This window comes from Ovis canadensis, chromosome Y (genome assembly GCF_042477335.2).
Source record: "Ovis canadensis isolate MfBH-ARS-UI-01 breed Bighorn chromosome Y, ARS-UI_OviCan_v2, whole genome shotgun sequence".
Lineage (NCBI taxonomy): Eukaryota > Metazoa > Chordata > Mammalia > Artiodactyla > Bovidae > Ovis > Ovis canadensis.
Window position 1 is genome coordinate 12,084,501 of NC_091271.1, and position 18,000 is coordinate 12,102,500.

At 49.6% G+C, this 18,000-nt stretch overlaps 2 pseudogenes; both read left to right on the forward strand.

Annotated features, from left to right (window-relative positions):
• The first annotated feature begins 626 nt into the window (after nt 1-626).
• On the forward strand, nt 627-13,258 carry LOC138431306 (testis-specific Y-encoded protein 1-like; annotated as a pseudogene).
• Nucleotides 13,259-13,537: 279 nt separating this feature from the next.
• Nucleotides 13,538-14,116, forward strand: LOC138929841 (testis-specific Y-encoded protein 1-like; annotated as a pseudogene).
• The last annotated feature ends 3,884 nt before the right edge of the window (nt 14,117-18,000 follow it).

The window sequence follows — 18,000 nt, forward strand, 5'->3', positions numbered from 1 at the left end:
CACCAGAGACAGTTATTGTTGTAAATGTGGATGATCCCGTGAAACAGCTGAGAGAGTGGGAGTCCAAGACCCATGCCCGTCAGTCAGAGCCTCTGTGGTTGCTCTCACTAGTGCAATGCAAAGGTATGAAGTAGTCCACCAGCAAGGTGGATTTGGAAGGGGCTGCTATTCTCATCTGCTCTGAATTCCAGATGAATTCAGACACATGCCTACCATCTGTTGTGAAGACAGGGAGCAGGTCAGAGTCCTAGGGCTTTCTTGCTAAAGACACACACACACATACACACACATACACTTGCACACCACCCCCTTGTTGAAGACACAGTGCAAGAGGGACTGCAAATCCTGATACTATAAACAGTGACATTACACTGACCAGCACACACAAGTCAGAAAGAGGATAGTAGAAGTTAGAAACAACCCGTGCTTGGGGGATACAGACCACCTCAGATGCAGAACATCACAAGGAACCCAGAGCCATGAGTGTGTCTGATGGTATGGCAGGGCCTGAGGACATGACTGATGGCTGGGCAAGTGGAAGTACCCGGTATCCTTGGAAACTCCTATTCCAGTGTGCTTCTTCCACTCAAGACTAGGGCTCTTGCTATTGGATCTTCTGGCCCAGCATGTGGCCTGCATGGCTCCTTGATCTCAAGCAGATTATGAACCACGCTCAAGTTTCTGTCATGATCAGTGACCAAGATAAAGACTTTCTTAGCTACAAGATCGACTTGAAGGTCAGTGAGGGAAAGTGAGGGCCTGTGGGTATGGGACATGGTGGGGGATTGGGGGGATCATGTTACCTATGTTCATGTGATGTGAGAATGTGCAGAGGTTTCTTGGAAAAAGTTAAAGCCTGCCTGGGAGGCAAGCTGTGGCACCTAGAAGTTTGCACCTTTACCCTCATCTCTATCCTGGAAGGTGCTGGGGTGGAGCCATCCAAGATCCAGCTGCAAGCTGATCTTTTCCTTTGCGGACAACTCCTACTTCTGGAACACGGTGATCATTAGAAGTATTACCTTGACATCACTGGTAAAATGTGGCTCATGGGAGGTGTAGGTGTGTAAGGGGATGGATGATCCACCAGCGGAATCTGCCCCTGTGTTCCCTGTCTTTCTGCAGGGTATAGGGCACGTTATTCCACTCCACTCCACTGGTTCTTGGACTTTGGATGAGGAGCACCCAGCTGCAGGCTGTATATCAGGAGTCTTAAATTTCTCAACTGGTTGTCAGGCCACAACTGCCCAGAATCGAACAGGATTGCTGAGGTGGAGTTGCTTTGGGCCTGCATACAGTTGATGATTGATGTTGGAGTTCTTGGATGCTCACGAGAGTGTTCAGGCCTGGTCAGCCCTAGGCTGACCGTGCTTGTGTTGCCAGCAGATCGTTGGTGAACACATGTGGGACAGTCCTGTGACGTATTACTTGAGGAAGGAAGGTACTGCCATGAGCATTAACTGACAGAGACGCATGTGGGGAGGGTGTCTGGTGGTGGGCCCTGGGACAGCCGTGTCATAGCCAGGACACTGTCCTTTCCCAAATGGGGATGCCCAGGCTCATGAAAGCTGGCTGCAGAGCCAGACTTTGGGTCCTGCATGTAGCACATGACCTGCTGAGACTGGGGGCTTTGGAACTCGGTGTGTGTGTGAGTGAAGCATTCTCCCTCAGTGCAATAGTCCTAGGTAATACTACTAGAAACAGGATGAATTAAGTATCTTTGTCAGAATCTTCTTTCTGTGGGTCAAGCCATTCCCCAGCCTCCTGTTGCTCAATGAGTTTAAGATTGCCTGTGCCTTATACTTCTGCCCCTAGCCATGGCAAGGCCTATCATTGAAAGAGCATCCTGTCCAGAGTCCCAGTGCACTTGTGTGCTGACTTTGGGATCTTCTGCGAATTTCTACATCCACAAATTGGCATCTCACCATGACCACACATGCTGCGCTGGAAGCTGCTTCAGGCTGCCTTTTGAAAATACGGAAATGCTCAGGGAGGAGGTGGACAGGGAGCTCCAAGGGCAGGACATGGTGCCTCCTGACGCCATCTCCAACAGTGCTGGACACGGTGTCTTCAGCTCCTGAAACACCTGTGTTCCCTGTTTATGTTTGTGTCTCTTTATCAAGCCTGTAATTGTATATACGTGTGTGCTTGTGTTGCCTGTGTTTATGTGTGTATGTGTGTCTAGTCCAGGGAAAAAGCAGAGATGAAAGCAACAAGGGAGGAAATGCCAAGCAACCAAAAGAGGAGGCACAAAGCATCCCGAGTCTGAGGGTGGTTGGTCGCCATATCTCCACAGTGATCCTGTCCAGGATGGGAATGAGGAAAGGATGGCCAGTAATAACACAGGACCTTGGCTCCGGAAATCTGCAATTAGATGAAATACAGAAACACGCTCACCATTTCTACCGTGTTTCAGTATGTGTTCGGACCAGGAAGAGTGGGTGCATGGTGTGTGGATTACCTAAGGCAAATCAGGTGGGGTGGGGCTTTAAAACCACCGCCTGTGGAGCCCACAGTCTGTGCGGACATGAGCCGGCATATGGAAATGGTAGATGAGAATACAGAGGACCTGGGATGTTTGAGGAGGCTAAGGTCTTGCTGAGAAGGACAGAGACCTGAAGGAGAAAGATACACAGATTGCCTGCTGCACTGGAGACTTGTTCCACACACATGAGAAGGAGACCCGGGAAGGTCCTGGGACAGTGCTGCCCAGGATCAGCCCATCAGCCAGCACACCCTCTCCATGAGGGTGGCACACACTGGCACAATGCAACAGAAAATGCAAGACATGCTAAGGTAGGCTGTCCATGCAAAACCACAGGCATCCTAAGAGAGACAAGCTGTGAGCGTGGCATGCCTCCAGGCACTTCCAGTCTCCCTGGAAGTGCAGAAAGGTGAAGAAAGTGCAGGTGTTGGTATATGTGTGTGCTCCTCTGCCGGGGTGTGCCTATCACGGAGGGAACAGGGAGGAAGCAAGGATGGTGGGCTTATGCATGTCTCAAGGAACCTCAGGAGAGTGGGAGACAGGGAAGTCCCTGGGGGCAGTTTGGAGACTTCTGGTTTTCAGGGTCTAGGGAAAGTCCTGCTGAAGATACACCATGCCTCGTGCTGAAAGCCCTGATGTGAATTCCTTCTTTCTTCTGGTCTTGCCCCTGGCTTTTGGGGCCTGAGGGGCAAAGGTGGGTGTCTGCACCTGAGAGAGGATTCTAGAAGTCTTGCTGGAGCAGGCTGTCTGATGTTTTCATAGGGGATTTGCAGCATTTGAAACTCAGAGGGAAGCTGTGTCCCAGGTGACCATCTTCGATATCTCTGTGCCCAGCTGAGGACTGGCTTCTTAGGCACGTGGGCTGTGTAGGTTTTCAGGGATGCCTGACTGTAAGGAGTCCTACCTGGGCCTAATGAGACCAACTGAAAAAGAGTATTCACATTTAGCAAATCAGTGAGTGTGGGTGGAATCAAGCCCTCTTGTTGTTTTTGAGATAGAAATGCTGCTTTCTGTTCAAGGGAGGCCTGAGCTGTGGGCCCAGTAAGGGCAGGTTTCCCAGGTTTTCTCTTTGGGGATTCCATGGGTCAGGGTAGTAATAAACAGAAGGGACTACATGCGGAAATGCCACCTTATTTTATGGCCTCGGGTTGCACGCCTTGTATCAGAAGAGACCTTTTATGTATGTGCACCTTCTTCACAACATTGTCATTTATTTATTTATTTATTTTTAAAGCTTTATAACTTTTTATTGAAATACACATATAGAAAAATACATAAATCATGAGTATACAGTTCAATGGATACTCACAAACAAAACACATCCATGTAATTAGCATCCAAATAAAGAAACAAAACATCACTGACGACCATGTAAAGACTCTAGTGTCTCTCCCAAAATCACCGCACTCCAAAGATAACTAGGATACCTGACTTTCAACACAAAAATTAGTTTTGTCTCTTTTGGACATTTACGTGAATGGAATCATACAGTATGCATCTTTGTGTCTAGCTTACTTTACTTAACATTATACTTAATGAGACGTATCTATGTTTTCTATGCAGCAATAGTTGTTCATTCTTGGGCTATAGTTCAAAATCTTTCTTAAACCTAAATCTTGGGAAATTCATCTTCAAGAAGTAGATTGGAGATGCCCAGCTGACTTTCCATGTTTCAGTGAAGACAGTTTCTACCTCTTTTTGGATCGCTATTTCACAAGTCCTGACATGTAGAAAATGTTCCTGAGAGTCTGAGTTTTCCTTCCCAAGAATCCTTTTTATATTATCTAATTACTCTCCCTGGGACCATTATATTTTTCCAATGATAGAAAACTATAATTACTCCCTCTTAGTCATCTTTTTGGCAGTAGTGCCTGTCTTCTTGCTTTTGTAGAACGTATAAATGTCTTTCTACCTTCTGCCATCATTTTGAAGTTTAGGGTCCAAACCCATCAGCAAAATTCCAAGGACTATGTCCAGCCAATGGACACACACTAGATTGTACACAATCTTCATCTAAGGGAAGAATTTGTTTTGTTTTTAATATTTTTATTTATTTTACTTTACAATATTGTATTGGTTTGCCAAACATAAACATGAATCCTCACAACACTGCATCACACCCAGGCCCATCACATTCCCTGGGGGCCCTTGGAGGCTCGGGCATCTCTTTGGCCTTTTCCTGCTAAAGGGAGATAGCACTTGGAAGCACAGGTAGACAGGTGCATAGAGAAAGCTACACCGATAGAAAGAACAGGGGGCCTCACTCAGGATGTCGTGGGCCTGAGGCCCCAAGGGGTGGTAGGTTAGCAAAAGGGACACAACATTGACCAGGAATGACCTAGATAGGTGCACACCAAGAAAACAGTTCTCCAATGCAGCTGAACCCAGACGTCCTTGTTTTCTGGTCCCCTAAAGGATTGCACAGGCAATGAATCAGAACCACCTGACTGGTACTGTGAAGCAGTTCAAAGTGATGGGAGAATGTGCAACGCAGGTGCATGTCACTCAGCTGTCCAGGGCGAGCGTTTCCAATCTGCCCAATTCTCTGCAGATCGGTCTCTGTCAGGAGCAAATGCCAAAATTTTGTAGCCTTTGAGGCTAAATCACAGAGTTAGAAGTACAACCTGACATGATCAATGAGCATGTGAAAGAAAATAACCAGGACAACAACAACAAAAAAAAAAACCCCAAAAACTCAGGTGATTACCAAAACTCATGTTCCTGGAGAAGAAAGCTTGTACTTTTTCATATCTGCAAGTTTCCTGTCAGGGATGTTAGTGTGTACACACGCATGTGTGTGCATATGTACGCACAAAATTGCCTGACAGTATGCTTGTGAATATGAAGTGTTGGAACTGACCTAGCCAAGTGATGGAAGTTAGATAGTGTAAACATGAAAGCCATAGGGAAAGGTACATACTCTGGCCATTAGAAGCACTGGAGCCAGGGTACTGATGCCTGTTATCTCACTGAGTGAGCAATTTCTAAGTGGAATCACAGTGGTGCACCCAGGAAGCCTGGAGAGGCAGGAAGAAATTGCCTGAGGGCCACCAGTGAAAGTGCAGAGAGTCCAAGACACAGAACAGGCTGCAATTCCAGACACAGAAGCCACAGTGGATGACCCCACAGCCCATTGGACATACAGCTACAAAGGGCTTTCCATCATTCTCGAATGCTGAGCATACTTTCCCTGACTTTACCATGAGCATAAGCACCCCTTGCCATTTTGGGGAGGTTTCAGAAATGGACCAGCAAGGCAGGATAGGCATTTGCTACCTGCATAGTCTTCCAGTCTGAAACATCACTTTTTGTACTCTTTGCACAAAGCATATATAGAGGGTCAGGACTATAGGATGGATGGCTTAGATTGATCCCGTTGCTGCTCCCAGCCCCACAGGATTGGGTAACTGGGCAGGCTGGTACGTGTTCTCAGATGGAGAACAGAAACACTTGAAAGGGCCATGATAGGGCAAATGGGCAGACATGCATGTCTCTGGCACCAGTGAGTCACAGACTTAACAAGGAGTTGTCCTTAAAGACTCACTGGCAGGAATTTGAACAAGGTTCAGGGAGCTTCCTCATGCCAGCAGAGCATGCCCCATTTCTCCCTCTGTGAAAAGTGAGGCCAAGACACCTCAGCCCTGTGCAGCATTCACGTCTGTCCAGTGAGGGAGGGAGGGTTACCTGACCCCTTCTGCGGTTCAGCAGTGACTGCCCACGGTTGGCTTTCAAGATTGAGAAAGTGCGCTCCAAACCTGTGGACTAAAAATATCTGATCTCCCTTTGGTGCAACTCACTCAGGAGGCTTGCCTTCACTCTAAGGATAAGCTTCTCCTATGAGCGTTGGTGTCCATACAGTGGGAAACGGCAACGGCACCACTTAAAGAGGTGGAGACACACAGACATCAGCCCTGGTACACACAAGGAAGGATTGCTCCAAACAGTGCTATGCCAAAGCAGAGACAAAGAGACAAAGAGAGAGCTCTGTACCCTAAGGTCCTGGTGTCCCTGAACAACGGAGATCAACGTGGCAAACGGTGGGGTTTTTCCCTACTCCCCTAGCATCTGGCCAGCAACAGTCTGTCTGTCCCATGGAGAAAAGTATCCAGCCACTTGGCACCCCTGTGTATCCTTTGGATACTCAGAGAGAGTTCCCAGTTATTGAAGGTCTTGTGGGACACAGGAGTATGCTGTTTGGATTGTGGATCAGGAATGCGTGATTGGAATTTCCAGATCTAGATCAATGACAACACCTGAGGTAGTGGCAGATACAAAACCCACTAGCTCTCTGGAGCAGAATCTGGCCACATGGTGGAGCTGGATCCCAGGAACCATGGAATATGCCACCCAGTCTAGGGTTATGTCCATAGTTTGCTGTCCACTACCCTCTCGGCCATTGGTCTAAATTTGGGTCAGCTGCCTGTGTGTGGCTCACAGCCTAGGGCCCTGCCTGTTTGGCTGATGTCCCAGGGCCTGTTCACCCTGTCTTGGGCTGCTATCACCCCTTTTATAGTCTCAGGCCATCCCCCCACACACCAGACATAGTCTCTGAACCATTCCCAACACTCCCCACACCAAAAACGCTAGTGGGCCCCACAGGGTTACTGCACCCTGGGCCGCCATTGCTCAGCACTTGCTGTGATGCTATTATGTTCTGTCCATTAACATCTGACCCAGGCTGGGGTCATGGCCAGAGCCAAGAGGAGCATGAGAGGCAGTCAGAAGAAAGTGGGAACATCCTGGGACCCCGGAACTTCTCAGTGTGAGCCCGGGTGCTCAGAGGGATGGGGCCACAGCGCCTGCCCTTGTGATGTGTTGCGTGGCTGGGACATTGCAGCCACCAATTGTCACACCAGGTGAAGATGCCACCCTCTTCAGAGTGGAGGCAGGAGAGGATGGCAAGGCCCAGGTGGATGGAGATGTGGCAGGGATCAGACGGGGTTTCCAGCTGCTTGCAGAGGACATCATTGAGGATGTGGAGGTCGTGGCAGGTGAGGAGCAGCAACAGGGGTCCTCCCTGGAGCTGGAGGAGAAAACAATGGAGGAGCAGTGCCAGGAAAGGCCTGGAGGCCCGAGTGAGCTTCTGGCACTAGATGTGATGCAGGCACTGGCGACCTTGTAAGTGGAACTGAGCTCTGAGCCTGAGAAAACCTGCAGGGCCTACGTTTGGTACATGTACAAGAGCCATGAGAGGAGGAAGCGTGACTTGGCTCAGGGGAGCGCCATCATCCAGGGCATCCCTGGCTTCTAGGCCAAAGTGGTATCCTTTCTGCTGCTCCTTGGGGGTCCGCTTCTCAGAATGAGGGGGAGGTACAGAGGCAGGGGCATGAGGAGAGGTGGAGGCAAGGGCACAGAATGGGTGCTTGTGGACCCTGAAGAAAGTGTGGTACTGGGCAATTGGCAGGCTCCCAAAGCACAGCTGAGTAGAGTCCAGGCAAGGCCACACCAGTAAGTGTCACAGCCATGATCTGTGTGTCTACTTCAGGCCTCCATCTGAGGAGGAACAGGCTCTAAGTAGGAATGACCAGAGACAGTACACTAGAGCAGCCTTAACTGACAGTTATTGAGGTGAATGATCCTGAAAATAACTGAGATATGGGAGTCACACACACACACGTGCATGGACACACACACATACACAAACCCATACAACATATGTAGACATGCACTAGCCAACACCAACCCCTTTGCTTTCAGACACGGATTGTCACAATGACTGTAAGTCCTACCATGTAAGCAGTGACATGCCAATACCCAGCATACACAGGTCTGGGAAATAACAGCTATCAGAAACAGCCCCTGATTGAGGAATGCAGACCACCTCAGAGGCAGAACACCACGAGGAACACAGAGCCATGAGCTTGTCTGATGGTACGGCAGGGCCTGAGCACATCAGTAGTGGCTGGGTAAGTGGAAGTGCCCAGCATCCTTGAAGATGCCTGTTCCCATGTTCTTCTTCCACCCCAGACTAGGGCTAATGCTCCTGGCTCTTCTTGGCCCAGCATGTGGCATAAATGGCTCCTTGACCTCTAGTAGATTATGAACCACCCTCAAGTTTCTGTCATGATCAGTGACCAAGATAAAGACTTTCTCAGCTACATGATTAACTTGAATGTCAGTGAGTGAAACTGAGGACAGGTTGGTACGGGACTTGTTGGGGTGTGGGAGGATCATGATATCCATGTTCCTACAGTGTGAGAGTCTGGAAAGGCTTCATGGAAGCTGGTAATGCTTGCCTGGGAGGCAATATGAGGATCCTAGAAGCTTGCACATTTTCCCTCCTCCTTATCCTAGCAGGTACAGGTGCGAGCCATCCACTGTCATGCAGCAAGTTGTTCTTTTCCTTTCGGGACCATCCCAACTTCTTGAACACAGTGATCATTAAGGAGTATTACCTTGACATCACTGGCAAAACGTGGCTCCTGGGGTGATGATTGTGGGTATGCAGGGATGTGGATGATCCACCTGCGGGATCCACATCTGTCTCCCCTGTCTTTCTGCAGGATACAGAGGAAATCGTTACACTCCAGTTCAGTGGTTCTGGGACTTTGAACAGGTAGCACCAGCCACAGGCTCGACACCAGGAGCCTTAACTTTCTCAGCGGGTTGTTAGATCACAACTGCCCAGAATCAAACTGGATTGCTAAGCTGGTATTGCTTTGGTCCTGCATACAGTTGATGATTGTTGTTGGAGTTTTGGCTGCTCATGTGAGGGTTTGGGTCCTGATCAGCCCAGGGCTGACCTTGCTCAGCAGCCAGGTGTTGCCAGCAGATCATCAGTGAAGATGAGTGGGATGATCCCCTGAAGGACTACCCAAGGAGGGAATTTTCTCCCATGAGAGGTAACTGACAGAAATATTTGTGATGAAGGGGTCTGGAGATTGGCCGTGAAGGGACAGCTGTGTACTATCCGGGACACTGTCCCTTCCCAAATGGGGATGCTCAGTCTTATGCTAGCTGGCTGTGGAAACTGAATTTGGGCCATGCATGTAGCAGATGGCCTGCTGAGATGGGGGGATTGGGGATTCAGTGTGTCCATGAGTGAAGCAAGTCTAGCTCAAATTGGTTGTGGTTTCAGACTGAGAGTCCTAGGTGATACTACTATAAGCAGGGTAAATTAAGTTTGTTTGTCAGGATCATCCTTCTGTGGGTCCTGACATCCCCTGGCCTCCTGTTGCTCACTGAGTTTGAGATTGCCTGGGCCTTACACTCCCGCCCCTTACCCTAGCATTGCAAGGGCCTCTCCGGGGTCCAAGCACACCTGTGTGCTGACTTTGGGATCTTCTGTGAATTTCCACATCCACCACTCAGCGGCTCACCACCACTACACATGCTGCCCTGGAAGCGGCTTCAGGCTACCTTGGGAAAATATGGAAGAGCTCTGGGAGGAGGTGGACAGGAAGCCATAAGAACAGGACATGGTGACTACTGACTCCATCTCTGACATTGCAGCAACCAACCACTCTTAGACTGAGGACGCCTCGTGCGTCCTCTTATGGTTACTCAGCACCTCCACTTCTGTCACTTTCATATCTACATCTTCCCTGGGCCAGACAGGCGCACACACACACACACACACACATACACACACACACACAAACACAGCCAACACAAGCACATCGTGTAAACAAACACATGCTCAGCACAGGGATGCGAACACAGTCTCCTGGAACACCTGTGTTTCCTGTTTGCATTTGTGTCCCCATGCTAAGCATGTGTGTGTATATACACATATGCTTGTGTCAGACATGTTTGTGTGTGTGTGTGTGTGTCTGGCCTAGGGCAGATGCAGAGATGAACTTGACTGAAGAGGTGGTGCTGAGCAACCATAAGAAGAGGCAGGAGGTGTCCCCATTATAAGGGTGGTTGTTTGTTATATGTCTGCAGTGATGCTGTCCAGGATATGAATGAGGAAAGGACAGCCAGTGATAACTCTGGACCATGCTGCAGAGATCTGCAATTAGACCAAATACAAAAACACGCTAACAATTTCTACCTTGTTACTGCATTTGTTTGGAAAGGGAAGAGGCAGTGCATGGTCTGAGGATTCACCCAGGACAAATCAGATGGGGTGGGTCTTTGAAACCACTAGCTGTGGAGCCCTCAGTCAGTGGGCATATGGGCCATTCTGTGGAAATGTGGACATGACTACAGCAGGACTGGGATGGTGAGGAGGCATAGGTCGTACAGAGAAGGGCAGAGACCCAAAAAAGAAAGAGACACAGATTGTCTGTTGCACTGGAGACTTGTTCCACACACATAAGGAGAACCAGGAAGGTTCTGGACCTGTGCTGCCCAGGATCAGCCCATCAGCCAGCAAAATCTTTCCATGAGGGTGACACACACTCACATGATGTGACACAAAACACAAAATGAGCTAAGGTAGGCTGTCCGTGCAAACCCACAGGCATCCTTGAAGAGAAAGGGTGTGACCATGGCATGCCTCCAGGCACTTCCAGCCTCCCTGGCAGTGCATGTAGGCAAAGAAAGTGCAGGGGTGGGTGTACGTGTGCGGCCCTCTGCTGGGATGTGTCTGTGAGGGACGGAACAGGGAGGAAACAAGTTTGGTGGGCTTATTGCATGTCCCAAGGGACCTCTGGAGAGTGGGAGACAGGGAGGCCCCTGGGGGCAATTTGAAGCCTGCTGGTTTTCAGGGTCCAGGGTTTGGCAATAGCAGTCCTGCCAAAAATACCCCATGGCTAGTGCTGAAAGTCCTGACGTGAATTCCTTCTTTCCTTTGTGGTCATACCTATGGATGTGGGGTCTAGATGGGAAGTGCATGGCTGCACCTGAGGGAGGATTCTGGCAGTCTTGCTGGAGCAGATTCTCTTATTTTGTCATAGAGGATCTGCACCAGGTGACACTCAGAAGGACCCTGCCTTCCAAGTGACAGTCTTGGATGTCTTTGGGCCCAACCAAGGACAGGCTTCTTTGGGACTTCAGCTGTGTGGGCAAGCAGGTATAGCTGATTGTATGAAGACCTACCTGACCTTAATGAGAGCAACTGAAGGGAGTCTTGGCATTTAGTAAATAAGTGAGGCATGAGTGCTTGCTGCTGTCACAGAGTTAGAAGTGCAACCTGACATGATCAATGAGCAAGTGAAAGAAAATAACCAGGACAAAGAAAGTCGGATGCTTACCAAAATTCATGTTCCTAGAGAAGAAAGCTTTTACTTCTGCATATGTGCAAGTTTCCTCTCAGGGACGTTAGTGTGTTCATGCATGTGCGTGCAGATGCACCTGCCAGTATGCTTATGAGTATGAGCTGTCAGAACTGACCTAACCAGGTGATGGAAGTTGAATAGCAAAAACATGAAAGCCATAGGGAAAGGTACGAAGAATCTAGCTAGCTGAAGCACTGAAACCAGGGTACTGATCCCCATTATTTGACTGAGTGAGCAAGTTTTGAGTGGAATCACAGTGGTACAGCAAAGATGCCTGGCAGAAAGGAGAGGCAGGAAGAAAGTGCCTGGTGGTGACCAGTGAGAATGCAGACTTCAGTCCCAGACACAGAAGCCATGGTGGGCGACTTCACAGTGCCATAAGCACCCAGATACAAGGGCCTTTCCATCCTTCTCAAGTGCCAGGCATACTTTCCCTGACCTTACCATGAACGTGAGCAACCCTTGCCCTTTTTGTTTGGTTTCAGTGATGGACCAAAGCTACAGCTTAAGTACCTGCTACCTGCAGAGTCTAACAATTTGAATCATCACTCTTTGTACTCTTTACAGAACACATATATTGCGTATCGGGACTATAGGAGGAATGGCTTAGCTTGATCCTCTTGCTGCTCCCAACCCACCGGCTTGGGTGACAGGGCAGGCTGGAATGTGTTCTCACATGGAGAACAGAACCACTTTGAAAGGGCCTCAGAAGTGTAAATTGGCAGCCGTGCATGTTTCCGTCACCAGTGGTTCATGGAACTTAATGGGGAGCTGTCCTTACCATCTCCCTGGCAGGTATTCAAATAATGTTCAGGGAGTTCCCTCAGGCCAGCAGGGCATGCCCCATCTCTCCATCTGTACAAAGTGTGGCCAAGCCACCTCAGGCTTTTGCAGCATTCATGTCTGTTCAGCTGGGGGGGAGGGTCGCACAGCCCCTTCTGCAGTTTAGCCGTTACTGCCCACTGTTGTCTTTCAAGTTAGAGAAAGCACTCTCCGAATGTGTGGACTAACAAAGTCTGATCTCCTGTGGGTGCAACTCACTAAGGAGAAGGGCTTTCCTTCTCATATAAACTCCGTGTGAGTGGTGGTGTACAGAGAGTGCCAGACAGCAACAGCACCACTTATAGAGATGGAGACGAATAGACATTAGCCCTTGATACACACATAGAAGGATTGCCCAAAACATTGCTATGCCACAAGCAAAGATAAAGAGACACAGAGAGAGCTCTGTACCCTAAGGCTCTGGTGTCCCTGAACAGAGGAGATCAACTGTATCTAACAGTGGGATTTTCTCTTCTCCCCTAGCGTCCGGACAGCAACATGTTCTCTATCCCATGGCAAAAAGTATCCAGCCATGTGGTACTCCTGCTTACCATTTGGATACTCAGGAAGAGTTCTCAGTTTACTGACGGTCCTGAGGGACACAGGAGTGTGCTGTTTGGACTGCAGAGCAGGACCCGTGGTTGGAATTTCCAGAGCCCGGTCAATGACAGTGTCAGGGGTAGCAGCAGATGCAAAACCGATTTCCTCCCTGGAGCAGAATATGTCACGTGGGTGCACTGCAGCCCAGGAACCGTGGAAGATGCCCTACATTCGAAGGGCATGTCCATAAGGGTACCACCCACAATGTTCTCGGCTATTGGACTAGATTTGAGCCAGCAGCCTGTGCATGGCTCACAGCCTAGGGACCTGCTTATTTGGCTGATGTCCCCAGGGCTGATTCACCCACTCCTGTGCTGTCTGGCACACCTTTCTTCAGCCTCAGGTAACTGGACAAACATCAACCCCACTTCCCTAACATCCCCCTCAACTCCCCACCCCCAAAGAGCTAGTGGGTCGCACAGGATTATTGCACCCTGAGCCGCATGTACACACCATTTGTTGTGCTATTATGTCCCATCCCTTCGCATCTGCCCCAGCCTGGGGTCACTACCAGGGCCAAGAGGAATGTGAAAGGTAGTCAGAGGAATATGAGAGTATCCTGGGACCCCAGACCTTCTCAGTTGTGAGCCCTGGTTTCAGGGTGCTCGGATTGGCGGCCTGCCATCCTGATGCCTTCTGAGGCTGGGGCCTTGCAGTCACTAGTTGTCATGTCAGGCAAAGGAGCCACCCTATGCAGGGTGGAGGCGGTGGACAACAGTGAGCCCCTGGTAGACAGAGACATGACAGGGATTGGGCAGTTTTTCCAGCTGCTAGCAAAAGATATCATGGAGGAGGTTGAGGTTGTGGCAGATGAGGAGCAGCAATAGGGGTTCTCCCAGGCGCTGAGAAGACGGTGGAGGAGCAGGGCCAGGAAAAGCCCAGGAGCACGACTGAGCTTCCTGGGCAAGATGCACTGCAGGCACTGTCCACCTTCCAGGTGGAACTGAGCTTTGAGCATAAGAAAAACTGCAGCGCCTACTTCCAGTTCATGTGCAAGAATCATCAGAGAAGGAAGCCTGAGTTGGCCTGGAGGAGCACCATCATCTAGGGCATCCCTTGATTCTGGTCCATAGCTGTATCCTTTCTGGTGCTCTTTAAAGTCCATCACTCAGGAGGAAGAGGAGGCACAGGAACCTTTTCCCTCCCCTCTATCTTGGCAGGTGCTGTTGCAGAGTCATCCATGGTCCCACTGCAAGTTGATATTTTCCTTTCAGGATCCCCCTACTTCTTGAACACGTTGACCACTAAGTAGAATTACCTTGACAGCACTTATGAGTGTGGGTTTGCAAGGTTGTGGGTGTCCACCTGTGGGATCCACATGCGTCTTCCCTGTCTCTCTGCAGGGTATAGGGCACATCATTCCACTCCTGTCCACTGGTTCTGGAACTTCGAATGTTGGAGCATCCAGCCAAAGCATGGACACCAGAAGCCTTTACTTTCTCAGCTGGTTGTCAGGTGATACTACTAGAGGCAGTGTGTATTAAGTATCTTTGTCAGGATTATCCTTTGTGGATCCTTCCATCCCCTGGCCTGCTGCTCGCTGAGTTTGAGATTGCCTGGGCACTTCACTCCCGCCCCTTACCCTGGGAAGGCCTATCAGTGAAAGGGTGTCCTCTCCGGGGTCCCAGTGCACCTGTGTGCAGCCTTTTGGATCTTCTGTGCATTTCCACATACACCACTCAGCATCTCACAACCACCAAACATGCTGCACTGGAAGCAGCTTCAGGCTGCCTTGGGAAAATATGGAAGAGTTCATGGAGGAGGTGAACAGGGAGCCCCAAGGGCAGGACATGGTGCCTACTGTCACCATCTCTGACATTGCTTCAGTTACCTTCAACTCCTGAAACACCTATGTTCCCTGTTTGCATTCGTGTCCCTGTACTGATCAGCCCTGGGATTTCTATGGAAGGAATGATGCTAAAGCTGAAACTCCAGTACTTTGGCCACCTCATGTGAAGTGTTGACTCATTGGAAAAGACTTTGATGCTCGGAGGGATTGGGGCCAGGAGGAGAAGGGCACGACAGAGAACGAGATGGCTGGATGGCATCCCTGACTCAATGGACGTGAGTCTGAGTGAACTCCGGGAGTTGGTGATGTACAGGGAGGCCTGGCATGCTGCGATCCATGGGGTCGCAAAGAGTCGGACCTGACTGAGCGACTGAACTGAACTCAACTGACTGAGCATGAGTGTGTATACACACATGTGCTTATTTTGGCTCTGTGTGTGTGTGTGTGTGTGTGTGTGTGTGTGCATGTGTGTGTGTGTGTGTCCAGCCCAGGGCAGATGCAGAGATGAAAGTGGCAGGAGTGGAGGTGCTGAGCAACCATAAGAGGAGTCATGAAGTGACCAGGCTGAAGGTGGTTTGTTGCCTTTTGCATTGACCCTGTCCAGGATGTTAACGAGGAAAGGATGGCCAGTGATAACTCCAGACTGTGGCTCCAGATATTTGCATTAGACCAGATACAAAACATGGTAACCATTTCTACTGTGTTGTTGCCTGTGCTTGGACTGGGAAAAGGGGGTTCATAGTCTAAGAATTCACACAGAGCAAATCACGTGGAGTACGGCTTTGAAACCACTGTTTGTGAAGCCCTCAGTGTGTGGGGCCATGGGCTGGCCTGTGGAAATGGTGGACGTGGCTATGGCAAGTCCCGGGATGGTGAGGCTAAGGTTGTGCTGAGATGGGCAGAGACCTGAGGAGAAAGAGTCATAGATTGCCTGCTGCACTGGAGACTTTTTCCACACACATGTGAAAAGGAGAACTGGGAAGGTCCTGGGCCAGTGCTGCGCCAGATCAGCCCAGCAGCCAGCACACGCCCTCCCTGAGGGTGGCACACACTGGCATGATGTGACACCAAACATGAGATGTGCTAAAGTATGCTGTATCTGCCAAACCACAGGCATCCTAGGAGAGACATGGTCTGTAAGCGTGGCATGCCTCCAGGCACTACCAGCCTGCCTCCCTGGCAGCGCCCAAAGGCGAGGAAAGCGCAAGTAGGTTTACCTGTGTGAACCTCTGCCCGGATACGCCTGTGAGGGAGGGAACAGAGAAAAGGCAAGGGCGGTGGGTTAATTGCATGTCCCAAGGGATCTCCAGAGGATGAGAGACAGAGAAGCTCCTGGGGTCAGTTCAGGACCTGCTGGTTTTCAGGGTCCAGGGTCTAGGCAATAGCGGTCCTGCCGAAGATACCCCATGGTCCGTGCTCAAATTTCTGACATTAATTCCTTCTTTTCTCTGGGGTCTTTCCCCTGGCTTTGGGGGCCTGGGGGGCAAAGGTACATGTCTGCACCTGAGGGAGGATTCTGGTAGTCTTGTTGGAGCAGAATCTTTGATTTTGTCATAGGGGATTTCAACCAGGTGACACTCAGAGGGATGCCGCCTTCCAGGTGACTACCTTGGATACCTCTGGGCCCAACCAGGCACGGGCTTCCTTGGCACTGGGGCTGAGTAGGGAAATACGGATGGGTGACTGTAGGGAGTCCTACCTGGGCCTAATGAGAACAACTGAAAGAGAGACTTGGCATTTAGCAAGTCACTGAGGTCTGGGTGGTTCAAGCCCTCTTGTTGTTTCTGAGATAGAAAAGCTGCTATCTGCCCAAGGGAGGCATTAGCTCTGGGTCCAGAAACTGCAGGTTTCCCAGGGCATCATCTGTTTGGGGACTCTGTGTGCATGGGTAGTGTTAAACAGAAGGGACAACGTGTAGGGATGCCACCTTACTTTTATGGCCGCCGGTTCCATTCTTTGTATTGGAAGAGACCCTTTTTCCATGTGCATCTTCTTCACAACCTTGGATCAGACCCAGGCCTATCACAATCTCTGGGGGGTTTTGGAGGCTCAGGTGTCTCTTTGGCCTTTTCCTGCTACATGGAAATAGCATATGGAGGCACAAGTAGACAAGTGCGCACAGAAAGCTACACAGATAGGAAGAACAGGGGGACTCACTCAGAATGTTGTGGGATGTAAGGGGTGGTAGGCTAGAAAGAGGGGCACAACACTGACAAGGAATAACCTAGAAAGGTGCACACCGAGAAAGCAGTTCTTCAAGTCAGGTGAGCTCAGCGGTCCTTGTTCTCTGGTCCTCTGAAGGAATGCACAGGCAATGGATCAAGCCAACGTGACTGGTATTGTGAAGCTGTCCAAGGTGATGGGAGAATGCAGAAGGCAGGCACATGTTATACAGCTGTTTATGGCAAGTGCTTCCAACCCTGCCCACTACTCTGCAGGTCAGTCCCTGTCAATAGCAAATGCCAAGGTTTTGTAACCTTTGAGGATAAGTCACAGAGTTAGAAGTGCAAAGAGACATGATTGATGAGCAAGTGAAAAAACAATCAGGACAAAGAAATATGTGTGTTTACCAAAATTCACCTTCCTGAAAAAGAAGGCTTGTACTTTTGCATATGGACAAGTTTCCTCTCAGAGATGCTACTGCGTACCCCCATATGTTTGTGCACATGTGCGCATAGAGTCCCTATCGGTATGTTTGTGAGTATGAGCTGTCGCAACTGACCTAGCCAGGTGATGGAAATTGGATACTGAAAACATGAAGTTCTTAGGGAAAGGTAGATAACCTCTGGCCAGCAGAAGCACTGAAGCCAGGGAATCGATCCCCATTGTCTCACTGAGCAAACACATTCTAAGTGGAATTACAGTGGTTCACCTAGGATGCCTGGCAGAAAGGAGAGGCAGGAGGAAAGAGCCTGAGGATTGTGAAGAGGAAAGTCCACTCCACCTGCAGTTTATGAAAAGTAGAAAAAGTATCTAATGAGCTGGAAGGAGAAACTGTACTTAATTAATTGAGTTATCTAGCTAAGATTATTTGCATCCAAACAGCCAAAAGTGCTTCCTGGTTTCTTCTTGCTGCCTATAGTAAAATATAAAGGGAAATTAAAAAAAATGTTTAAGATAAATATTATTAAAAAGGAGACGAA